Source organism: Suricata suricatta, chromosome 12 (genome assembly GCF_006229205.1).
Source record: "Suricata suricatta isolate VVHF042 chromosome 12, meerkat_22Aug2017_6uvM2_HiC, whole genome shotgun sequence".
Classification (NCBI taxonomy): domain Eukaryota; kingdom Metazoa; phylum Chordata; class Mammalia; order Carnivora; family Herpestidae; genus Suricata; species Suricata suricatta.
The window spans coordinates 40,689,035-40,701,103 of NC_043711.1; the positions used below are offsets into that span (position 1 = coordinate 40,689,035).

General features: G+C 41.2%; 1 long non-coding RNA gene across 1 annotated transcript; it reads right to left on the bottom strand.

Moving 5' to 3' along the window:
• Positions 1 to 8,733: 8,733 nt before the first annotated feature.
• On the bottom strand, positions 8,734 to 11,822 carry LOC115274282. Its single transcript, XR_003901172.1, has 3 exons — positions 11,686 to 11,822; positions 10,504 to 10,599; positions 8,734 to 8,772 (listed from the first exon to the last, which is right to left on the bottom strand). It is a non-coding gene; the product is annotated as an uncharacterized LOC115274282 (long non-coding RNA).
• Between the last annotated feature and the right edge of the window lie 247 nt (positions 11,823 to 12,069).

Genomic DNA, 12,069 nt, shown 5'->3' on the forward strand with positions numbered 1-12,069 from the left:
AATGTGTGGGAATCAAGGCCTGATATTCTGTTTATGCTTTTACAAGCAGCTGGTCTTTCATTTGTTCTTTGCCAAGGAGAAATTCCTGGAAGTTCTTTGAAGGTTAAATTTCTGAAAGTTTTATTATCATTATATATTTGTCTTATTTGTTCCCTGCATTGCTCCAAATAGGGTTTAAGATGGTTTGCAAAAGCCAGTAAGTCTTCTTTAGTAGGTGAGGTTTTAGTTCTCTTTCTGTTACACTTAGGTTACTTTTGTAGGGGAGACATGATTTGGAGGAGAGAGCAGCAGAGGGCCATGCCCCCTCTTTTATTTCCCCCACTTTCCTTTTTATCATCCCCCTGCCCCAGCACCCCCCTCCCCTGCCAAGGCAGCCTTGTAGCTATTAATTAAGAGTCAATAAACATTATGGAGGGCACCTGGGTGGCTCATTCGGTTAAGCATCCAACTTTGGCTCAGGTCATGATGTCACGGTCCATGAGTTCGAGCCCCGCATCAGGCTCTGTGCTGGCAGCTGAAAGCCTGGAGCCTGCTTCGGATTCTGTGTCTCCCTCTCTTTCTACCCCTCCCCAACTCATGCTCTGTCTCTCAAAAATGAATAAACGCTAAAAAAGTTTAAAAAAAAAAGAGTCCATAAACATCATGTCAGAGAAAGTTGTGTGAAGTGTGAAGCCACTGATTTGCAAAACTTAAAAAAAAAAATGTTAGAAGTAGAAGAGGTCTGTAAGAGCATGTGTCCAAGGCCGTCATTTTACAGAGGACTTTAAAGGCCCAAAAAGGTCATGCACAAGATCATGTGGTTAATGTGTAGCAGTCAGAACTAGCTGCCTAGATTCCTGATTCTATGCCCGTCAAGTAGACTCCAATCAGCCAAATAAAAAGTATGAGCTATTTTCGCACAAAACAAAGAAACTTGACTAAAACAAGGTGAATGTGACCTGCTCTCATTTTCATTAAGGCTCCACGCTGTGAGGAGAATCAGTTACCAAAATGCGAGGATCTCAGATGACTGGCTTGAATGGCAGGGCAGAATGAAATTGAGATTTATCTGAGGGGTGTCCAGAGCAAGAGTGGGCATGAGAAAGCTTTGCAGATCCATAGAAATGAAAACCTGTTGAAGACAAAAGTGAAAATTTTAGAAAATAAGATCTTCAGCGTAGATGAGTTTTACAAAGCCAGTGCCTGGGGTGAGGGTGGGTTGTTCCTACAAGGGAGGGGACCATGGGAAAGGGGGTTTGAAGAAAAATGTGAGGGATGGCTCAGAAGGAGGCTCAGAAGGTTAAGCTGACTCTTGATGTCAGCTCAGGTCATGATCTCACTGTCATGATCTCACTGTCCTGAGATTGATACCCATGTTAGCCTCCAAGTTGGCCATGGAGCCTGCTTAATATTCTCTCTCTCTCTCTCTCTCTCTCTGCCCCTCCCTCCTCAAAAAACATATGTGAAAACCCAAGTGCTAAATTATAAAGCTAATTCAAGGAGTTCTTGAAATTTATTTACAGAAATGAAAATATGCAAGCAAAGTGTTCACCATCACAAAGAGAACTAACTAGCTGAAGAATGGAGAACAGAGATTTTCTTTTCTTTAACCCAGAATATGAAAACGATGATAATTTAAACAGGAAAGTGTACAGAGAAACAGTGTAGGCAGGGCAAGGAGAGGGTTGGTGATGAAGAAGTAGAAAATTGTAGAAAATTGTCACCATGGTCTGACACACAAGAAGTGTGCACTAAAAAAAATTGAGGCCCTTAAAATAATCAAGGGGGTATTTTTTTTTCTTCTGTCCATTCTTTCTCTCTCTCGCTCTCTCTCTTTCTTTGTCTTGGAGAGAGAGTGAGGTAATCCTGGTAGTAAATACATCTTAAGAATTGATGAATTCAAATAATTGGCATCAGTATACAGGGGCCACAAATCCAGTCAACTTCAGTTTTCAGAGACAAGGGTAAGGGGAAGTTTTTCCATTAAAAAAAAAGTAGGTGAGCATTTTTTTAACCGGTTTCTTTTGTCATCTGCTTTTTTTCCCCTATTCACTAGGTAGAAAGAAAATGTGTCTGTGTCCCGTGAGCAGTTCTCCAAAGGTGTAATTCCCTCCCTGCAAGGGACCAGCTGTAAATATCAAGCACGCCATCTTGTGGCACACACGTATTTGTGCGCCGGGTCTAAATTTCACTGTGGAAAATGAACATCACATTTGGAAAATAGCAACATCATGATTTCTCATTACCTTCAGTCATTACATAAGACATTAATTCTGAAGCCATGAGTATAAGCTCGAATGTAAAGCATACATTAACTAGATGCTTGTTATAAAATATCTGTTGTGAAATGAAGGATAATTCAAAAGTTAATAGACACAAAACCATTTACCAGAATCTTACAGAAAAAGATTACAGTTATAAATACTTTCATTTTTCATTGAAACTGAAGCCCTTCTCCTTCTCCACTTCAGCCTCTTATATTTCCTTCCAATTATTTATTACAACTTTCTGTTATATTATCTGCTTTTCTCCTCCAGAATTGCTCTCTTTTTTAAGTTTATTTATTCCAGGGTGGGGGAGGGACAGAGCAAGAGAGAGAATCCCAAGACTCTGTGCTGTCCGCTGTCAGCGCAGACAGAGCTGGATGCAGGGCTTGATCTAAGAAACTGCGAGATCAAGGCCATGAGCCGAGATCATGACCTGAGCCAAAATCATGACCTGAGCCGAAATCAAGAGTGGAATGCTTAACACACTGAGTCACCCAGGTGCCGTCCTCCAGAATTACTCTTAGGATATAGTACATTTCATGAGATTAGGGATTGCTTTTGTGTTTTTCATCCTTGTATGCCCAATGCTTAGTATTATTCCTGGCAGGTAATAGACACTTAATATTTGTCAAGTAAATTTCAATGAATTAAAAATACTTAATAAATAAAATACACCCCAATAAAAAAAGTTTTATAAACACATATAAATTTGACAAATCCCTCTGACTGAAGTGAACTATCGTTTTTCAAGGAATTCTATCAAACTGACTCGGATATACATCCCTGGTACTTTCAAAAGCTGCAGTGTTTGGGGCCATGCTATTAGCAGTAAAACTGCTAGAATGCATCCATTATTCAGTGATTGGTTGTTAGTAATGAAAAGCCCCCTTATTTAGGCTGGGATCTTAGCAGTAAACTGGTGCCTTTCAGAATCAACAGCCAACTCAAACAACAGCTGGAAAATTCACATCTTGATATTTTCCAGATTTCACTGGCTTGTCAGCTGACATGTAAATAATTGATTTAAGCCCCAATATTGGTAGCATCATAACTTGGATGCAAAGTGCTCAGGCTCTGCTTTCTTGGATATGAATTTAGTCATGTCACATCAAACATTCATTTTAAATCCTAGTGCCACATATGTACTCTGACTTCTGTCAAATGCCAAGTGTTTCCCAAACAGATTCTTGTCATGGGCAAAAGCTATTTGAACACCAGCAGAAGAAATGGTGGAAAGGTAGAAAACAGAATTGCACATGGCTTTGAATCTGACACTGTGTAGATTTTGTGTTCATTTGTCTTCATTCAATCTAGAGAGCAATCTTGTGCACTTCCAAAAGTTTCTCAAGAGGCATTATTCACTTCACTGAAAGTTCATGAACCTCTCAAAGGAAAATGGGATGCAGATGAATTAATGATCATAGTAAATCAACATCCTAGTCATATCTGGAGGAGTCGATGTGTTCTGGTTGGCTCTTCCTCCTTCCTTCTACCCCCTCAACCCTCACCAGAGACCCCAGTAAGCCATGGAGAGAATACAGAAGTGGGGCTCTACCGGCTGAATTGTTTCCATTGACATTAGTGGGATTCAAAATTTAATGTGTATTGAAATCACCTGAGAAACTTGCTAAAATGCAGAGTCCTAGGTCCAGCCCCTCCTACCGCCACAGATGTGTAGAATCCAGGAATCTGGTTAGAACACACTTTGAGACCCCTCAAATTACTACTTTCAGCCCTGAATGTGTGGGGACACTTTTTTCTTCACCACTATATTCCAAGCGCCCCAGGCACATGGTTGGTATGGAATGAGTAACTTGCAGGCCGGGATGGTGGGTGGGTGGAATGATGGATGGAATGATAGATGCATATGTAGATTGCGGAGCTGGAGTAATCAAGAGTCAAATTTCCAAGGTCCAAAGATTCTTTGAATTTCTCCTTAGATTTCTAATGCACCGTATGTTGTGTTTGCCCTGATTTTGTGAGACCTTTATTTAAATACCATCTCCCTTTGGCAAGAGAATAATTTTGTCAGTTGGGATTAAAAGTGCTATTTTTTGCAAAATGGCAAACCGTCTTGACATTTCATTACAAATCTTTTAACAAATTTCTGTTCTTATTCAAAAATGTTCTACCCAGTGGAACAAAGAGACACCCCTCCCCCAGTCAGTGGTTTTATAAAAACAAAATGCTTCTTTGCAGTAAGAATGCAATCCAAGGGCCACAGGGAGTGGCTGTGAGCCGGGTGAGCCAGATTCCACATGTATCTCCTCTGCTAATCAGACCGGTGACCTTGAACTGCCTGGGCCCTGGAAAGTGAGAGATTTAACTAGATGGTCTCTAGTGCCCTTTAGTCTGTACTTAGTACTTAGTATCACTTTGTGGCTTTGAAATTCCTCACATTCCTCATCATTGGGTGTACAAAATAGACTTGCTTAACAGCCTCCGTTGATTATATTGTGGGAAGCAGAATTATGGCTCCCCCCCTAGATATTCATATTTTAACCCCTGTACCTGTGAATATGTTATCTGACATGGAAAAAAGGGACTTTGAGAGGGTGATTATTAGGTTAAGGACTTGAGATAGGGAGATTATCCGTGATCATTCAGGTGCACACTTTATAATCACAAGTCTTCACAATTGGAGAACCTTTCCTAGCTGTGATTAGAGAGATGTGACCTTGGAAGAGGGGTCAGAGAGTACATTGGTGGCTTTAAAGAGGGAGGACGGAGGCATGATCCAAGGACTGTGTACAGCCTCTTGAAGCTGGGAAAGGCAAGGTAACAGGTTCTTCTCCAGAGTTTCTGAAAAGGAGCCCTGCCAACTCCTTGATTTCAGCCTAGTCAGACCCGAGTTCAGATTCTGCCTTGAACTGTAAGATAATAAATTCATACTGTTCGGACTGCCAAATGTGCAGTAATTTATTACGGCAGCCGTAGGAAACAAATATGCCCTAATAATACAAGTAATATTCAGAAGTCTGGCACTGTGCACAGCCCATTGGCCATCATCAATCCATGAGGTCATTTAGTCTTGGGCTCAGACTGAATACATATTTGATATCCTTAACAACTCCAGTTTAAGAATCCTCAAATTTAGACTTTTTGACACTGATCTCCAAACAGTCCCTTTGAAAAGTGAATATATAGAATGTATAAATACACATACATTCAGTCAGATATATTTAGCCAGGCTAATTTTTCCACACCCTGAGAAAAACCACTGGATGCTCTAAAAACAGAACAGATAACTTGTAACAAATGCCACTGGGGTTAAGCCTGTGGCAGTGGACGTGCCCCGTGTAAATAGTAAAAGTGCTCTCTGAGGCAAGTAGCCTCTCATGGGGCTCTCGATAGGCAAGGTGGTTAGTCTGCATCTGAGAAAGGTGAAGGCTAAAAGTAACATTGGGAGGGGTGCTTGGGTGGCTCAGTCATGTAAGCATTCAACTTCAGCTCAGGTCGTGATCTAGCAATTCATGAGTTTGAACATAGTCACATAGGGGTCTGTGCTAATAGCTCGGAGCCTGGAGCCTGCTTCAGATTCACTGTCTCCCTCTCTCTCTGCCCCCACGCGCTTGTGCTCTCTCTTGCTCGCTCGCTCACTCTCTCTCTCTCTCAAAAATGAATAAAGTTCCAAAAAATAAATAAATACAAGTAGCATTTGGATACACGTAAGAGTATAAAATAGAAGGAGACCTTGCAAATCTCCCATTTTACAGACAACCAAGACTCGAAGATCCGGAACTATCCCCAGACTGAAGTATAATATGCCTGAAGTAGTCTTTCTGCCTCAGCAGATGGAAAGCAAAGCAGGATTGCAAAGTAGACTTATACTGCAGCGTCCTAGGATCTGCACTGCATGAGCCTACCTTCCAAGTCATCTGGCGCATTTGAGGTCCTGCTACTCAGACCAGGAAGCTGATCACAACTTAAGGAGGCAGCAGGTGAAGGAGGGGCGGCTGGGATGTAAGAACTGACACAAGCCCTCAGCTCCTACTGGCTACAAACAGGCACACACATCTCAAAATAATAAGCAGAATCTCTAGAGCAGTCTGCAATCCACCTTGACTTAAATTATCTGCATAATTTGCCTATAAGCACTGGTTTGTTTCCACAATAAACTTTAATGAGCACCATCTAGAATGTTAGAAGTGGGAGAAACCTTACAAGCATCTCATTTATCCCCAGAATTTCACAAATGGAAACAGGCCCAAGAGGTTGAGGGATGCACCCTAGCAGCAGAACCAGACTTCAGCCCCATTTGTCAACAACCAGGCACTCGCTCGTCCCTTCTTGCTCAGTGACATTTAGATGATGCTTTACTGTGAAGACCCTCAAAGCCTCGTGAAAGGGGTGTTCAGTCTCAGCCCCACCTACTTACCATTTGCCTGTCAGTCTGAACATTGTGCCTCCTGAGTTCTGAATTCATGAGCTCTGATAGAGAAGAAAAAATGGGCTTGTAATCCCAACTTTTTGGTGAATAAGTTAAAGATTTCACCTGTAGGCTGAGGTCAAAACTTCCAGGAATGGAAAGCCCTGTTTACCAGAAATCAGATACTGTAATCACAATAGTGTTTAGGAAAATCAGACTTCACTGTCCCTTCCTCTACCAAGTAATACTGTGTTAACAGGCTATCAGGGATGACCCAGAGATTCAGCTTAATATATTTAACTTTAGATAAAGATGTCCATCCAGAGCCATTAGATGAACTCAAATTTGATAATAGACCTAATTTGACAACATTATTCTGGTATGTCAAACCTCAGGCTTTGTTAGGGCAATTACATCTTTATCCTTGATTTCTCTAATTCACTCTCTGAATGAAGAGGCACACAGAATGCTTACCTATCTAGTGCTACTGTTCTAGGAAAATTCATTTTACTGTTAACACTTAAGGGACAGAAGGATTTCATTTTGGGTGTCTGCATTCTGCTAGGATACTTGATACATGTCCCTGTGCCAATTTCAAATCCCATCCTAGAAATGAAATTCATAGTTAAGAAGAGTTGTGTTAAATGAGCACTCTACGTGGATTATCCATTTGAAAGATTGATAATGCAATAAAATACTCCTAACTTTGAAACTGTGAATAATAAAATGTAATCTTTCTTTGATAGTTCTGAATGCACTTTAGAATTATGCAGTGCCTTAGAGTCATTGCAGAGAATATTATTTTTTATAGATCATAGGACCATAGAACTTCAGAACTGAAAGAGACTTTTTGTGTCATCTTGTTGAAAGCTGACAACTAGGTTTTGTGTAGTTTCCAGTTAATTGGTGTGGGTCTGGTGTGCCATGCTCAGTAGACAAATATAATATGATTGATTAGCAATGTCTGCCGTGGATAGTAGAGAATAATCTCTAGTAGGACACATATTTATTGAATTTAACAATTCCAATATTTTCATTTTATTTATCATTGTTGTTGTTTGGGGGGATGGGGAGCATGAGTGGGGGAAAGGCAGAGAGGAAAGCTTAAGCAGGTTCCGTGCTCAGTGAGGAGTCCAATGCAGGGCTTAATCCCATGTCCATGACCTGAGCTGAATCTAGAATCAGACGCTTAATTCACCTAGGTGCCCCCCCCAACATTTTCATATTGAACATGAGTAGCCAAAACCTAAACATAGTTCAAATATTTAACACAATCAACCAGCTGTCGATGGCTAAGTAAGACTAGCCATTACTATTTCTGTCATAGCATGCTAGCTCTGTAATATCAACTCACAACTTGGACAAAATAGAAAATTAAATGAGTTTCTTGAGTATCTAAAAATTTTGGCAGGAAACAAAACAACAAGGCAGAAAATATCTTTGGATGGTGATGTACATTCCCTAGGAAACTGTTAACATTTCACTGAACAATTCAAAAGAATTCAAAGTTAATTTTCCAGTGAGGCAGCATGTAGTTTAAACTATAATCATGCTTTCAGAATTCATTTTTATACAGTCAATAAATATTTTTTAGAGTCTTCTCTATGCAAGGTACTGGGGTAGTCGTGAGAATAGTGATAAGACGTCTGGGCAAAGATCCCCTAGCATTCATTCAGCAAACATTTAATGAGCACTTGCTCAAGTCAGACAGTGTACTCTGTCCAGAGATTCAAAACTAAACAAGTCCCTCTTAAATGAGTTGTGTTCCCAGTAGGCAATATTTGGCGCCATAACCAACAGTGTCAACCAAATGCAAACCAGCTATGTTTTAGGTCTAGATCCCCGAGAAGTTTCAAGAAACCAAAGATAGATATAGAGTTCTGAAGAAAAAGGTAAAGTAAAAGGCTGGCAGTTTTTCAAAATAAATGCCCAACAAAGATGGAAACTTCAGGCTTTAAATATTTTAAATATTTTTATTGAGGGGTGCCTGGGTGGCTCAGTCGGTTAGGTGTCTGGCTTCGGCTCAGGTCATGATCTCACGGTTTGTGGGTTCAAGCCTCACATCGGGCTCTGTGCTGACAGCTCAGAGCCTGGAGCCTGCTTCGGATTCTGTGTCTCCATCTCTCTCTGACCCTCTCCTGCTCACGCTGTCTCTCTCTGTCTCTCAAAAATAAATAAAAGAATATTTTTATTGAGGTACAGCACACCTACATCAGTCACAATGCACAGCTCAGTGAATTAACGCACAATGAATGGAGTAATTACATCCATGAGACCATCACCCAACAAATAGAACATTATTAGCACAGAAACCCTATTTGTCCTCCTCCCCAATCAGTACCCTTTATATCCACCCCAAGGATGAAAAACCATGCTAACTGCCCACCCCAGATTGGTCTTGCCATTTCTTGAACTTTATATCAATAAAAATCACACTATGTTTATTGTTTTGTTTCTGGCTTCTTTTATTTTTTTTAACATTTATTTATTTTTGAGAGAGAGAACGAACAGGGGAGAGGCAGAGAAAGAGGGAACAGAGGATCTGAAGCGGCTCCTATACTGACAGCAAAAAGCCTGATGCAGGGCTTGAACTCAGGAACCCTGAGATCATGACCTAAGCTTAAGTCTGAAGCTCAATAGACTGAGTCACCCAAGTGCTTTCTATCTGACCTCTTTTATTTAACAATATTTTTGTAGGAATTATTCATGTTCTGGTGTAATTAGAACTTGTCCATTTTTGTTACTGTAAATATAGTTCAGTTTTTTATCCACTCCATTGCTAGAAGATATTTCTGTTGCTTCTAGATTGGAATTATTGCATAAATTGCTTCTGTGGACATTATTACACATACACTTCTGCTGGAAATATACCTAGAATTGTAATTGGTGAGTCATAGAGTATATTTGTGGTGACCTTTACGGTTTTCCAAAGTGACTGGTAATCAATTTAAACTCATACCTTTAGTACCAAAGAGTTTCCATGACTATACATTCTTACCACTATTTGGTATTTTCAGTATATTTAATATAATCAGTCTAGTAAGTACTTAATTAGAGTTTTAACTTGCATTTCTCTAAATTACTAAGGAGTTTGAACACACTGTCATGTTTGTAGGGCATTCATATATGTTTTGTGAAGTACGTGTTCAAATCTCCTGCTCTTTTTTTTTTTTTTTGGATTGCCAACTTTTTTTATTCAAGTTTTTGATAAGGTGGATTATATCTACAGAATGAATTTGTATTCATCCAAAGACACAAGAGTGTTTCTGTCAGGATTGAGTCAGGATATATAATCCACCCCAGTTATTTGGAAAGAGAGGGTTTAATTACATAGAATTATTAACTAGATACAAAACTCTTAACAATAGGAAACAGCTAACTTCCGGTCAACTTTATTAAACTCAGAGCCTGGGGACAGGGCTTCACCACAGCTTGGTTCTCTGAGGAAGAGGCTCTAGTCAGCTGATACTAGGGTCTGAGAGGGATGCAGCTCGGCTTTTGTGTAAGTACTGGAAAAACTGCAAACTGCATGTGATTGCGCCTGTGGGAACACACTGACGCAGTTAACTGTGACTAGCATGGAGTGCTGGGAACAGGATTCACACCGAAAGGTGCAAAATTCTCCTCCTGCAGCCTTGCCTTGTCCCTCGAGCACCCCCTACTGGCAGCTATCAGAGCAGGGCCATCATTTGCAGTGTTGAGGCCCCAACATCACAAAGCCAAATAAAGATTTAAGGGATTGGAGCCAAGAGAAGATATCTTGATGCCCAGCAAGAGAACAGAACAAGCAGTAGAGTGAGGCAAAATGCACATCTGACAGTGTATTCAGGTCTAGATTTGAATGATGTCTAGCAGTTAATGATAGCTAACCTTTGAGGAGGTGCCTACCCTGTGCCAGTTTGTCTGAAGGCTTCATTCCACTGTCATCTCTCTTCCCACAACAGCCTTTTCCATGAGAACTCTCTCGCTATTCCCACTTGAAAGCTGGAAGGAAGTAAAGGCAAGAGAGTTTACATAACCTGCCCAAGGTCATAGTGCCAGGAGGTGCCAGAGAGATTTGATAACAATTCAGATCAATCTAATCTGTTTTTATCTTCATACTCAAGTTCAAAAATAAAGAGGATTTACTGTAAAAAAGCTTTAAAAGATTATGGTAAATGAGACATGAAAATTAATAACTGGTCTCCTGACTTAAGAGAACTTCTACAGTAATCAATATTTTCTGGTCATATTAGCTCATAAAAATATAGCAGATGGCATCAATGTCTTTCTTTTTTTACCTTCTATTTTCCTCTAGTTGACCATTTAGGAATCCTTGTCACTGTGGTGGAAAACCACAGATTCTACTGAGAGCAGTTGTTTAAAATTACGTTTACTGACAGTTGTTTTGATTTCTATACTTTGTTCTGACAGATGAGAATTGTGTTTGGGTGAGGACAGTCCTTCTTTGTCTTCTCTAAAATTGAAACTTGGGCCCAAGCTGCTCTCCAAGCTGTAACCAATGGGAAAGCTCTCTCAAGTTGGGTGTACACAACTGTTTGTATGCGTTTGAACCACCTACATATGGGCACTGCCTCAGTGTGCTGAGATGTCAGAGATTTGGAGAAAAATATCAGCACTCATGTATTCATTTATTCTCAGGCTGACTGTAGGCTGAGCTGAAAATCTGACTTCCTGTAAATGACGAAGCAGCAAGGCAGTCTTGTAGAATCGCAGGTGAGAGTTGGCAGTTATTAGGCACCCTCTGGGTAGGGTGGCAGGTTTTGCCCTGGCTTCCTAACAGAGATTTGCTTGTCCATCCCTCCAGTTCAACCAGGCCTCCACCCGGCAGCAAAATGCCAACTGCCAAATGGAAACCTAATCACATGACTCATTGCTATAGGGAAGATTAAAATTCTTAACTCTGTGCACCAGGCACTGCTCTCCCTGTAGCTTGACCTGAGCCCATTTGACCTTCGCCCCCTGACCTCCAGCCACTAGGTCCTTTCTGCCTCAGGGCTCTTGCACAGGCTGTTGCTGCTATTCTCTCCTGTTCCCCACATACACCCCTTTCCCATAGTTGACTCTTACCAGTGCTTCGAACATCATTTGCTGAGGGAAGGTTCTTTGACGTCCCTTCCCAGACAGGTGAGGTCCCTCAGTTAGAGGCGCATAGCCAACTGGACCTTCTCTGCAACCGCAAAACTCTGGAGCCTGGGTTTCCGTGGGAAATGCCGATCCTTAGGAGGGACAGGGCTTTCCTGGCAGACGCTTGGCATTGACTTGCACACTGTCCCGTGCATGTGTTACCAATTCATTATTTTGGCTCAGATCCTTCCTACTTAGGTATTCTGGGGCCAAAGTCTGCCCTGTCCTCCCCATCTCCCCACGTCCTTGGTGGCCCTGGAGGACGGAGCCTGGGCAGCGGAAGGAGCTAGGGGCTTGCGGGCGCCCCCCTCTCTGAACCTGGGTGGA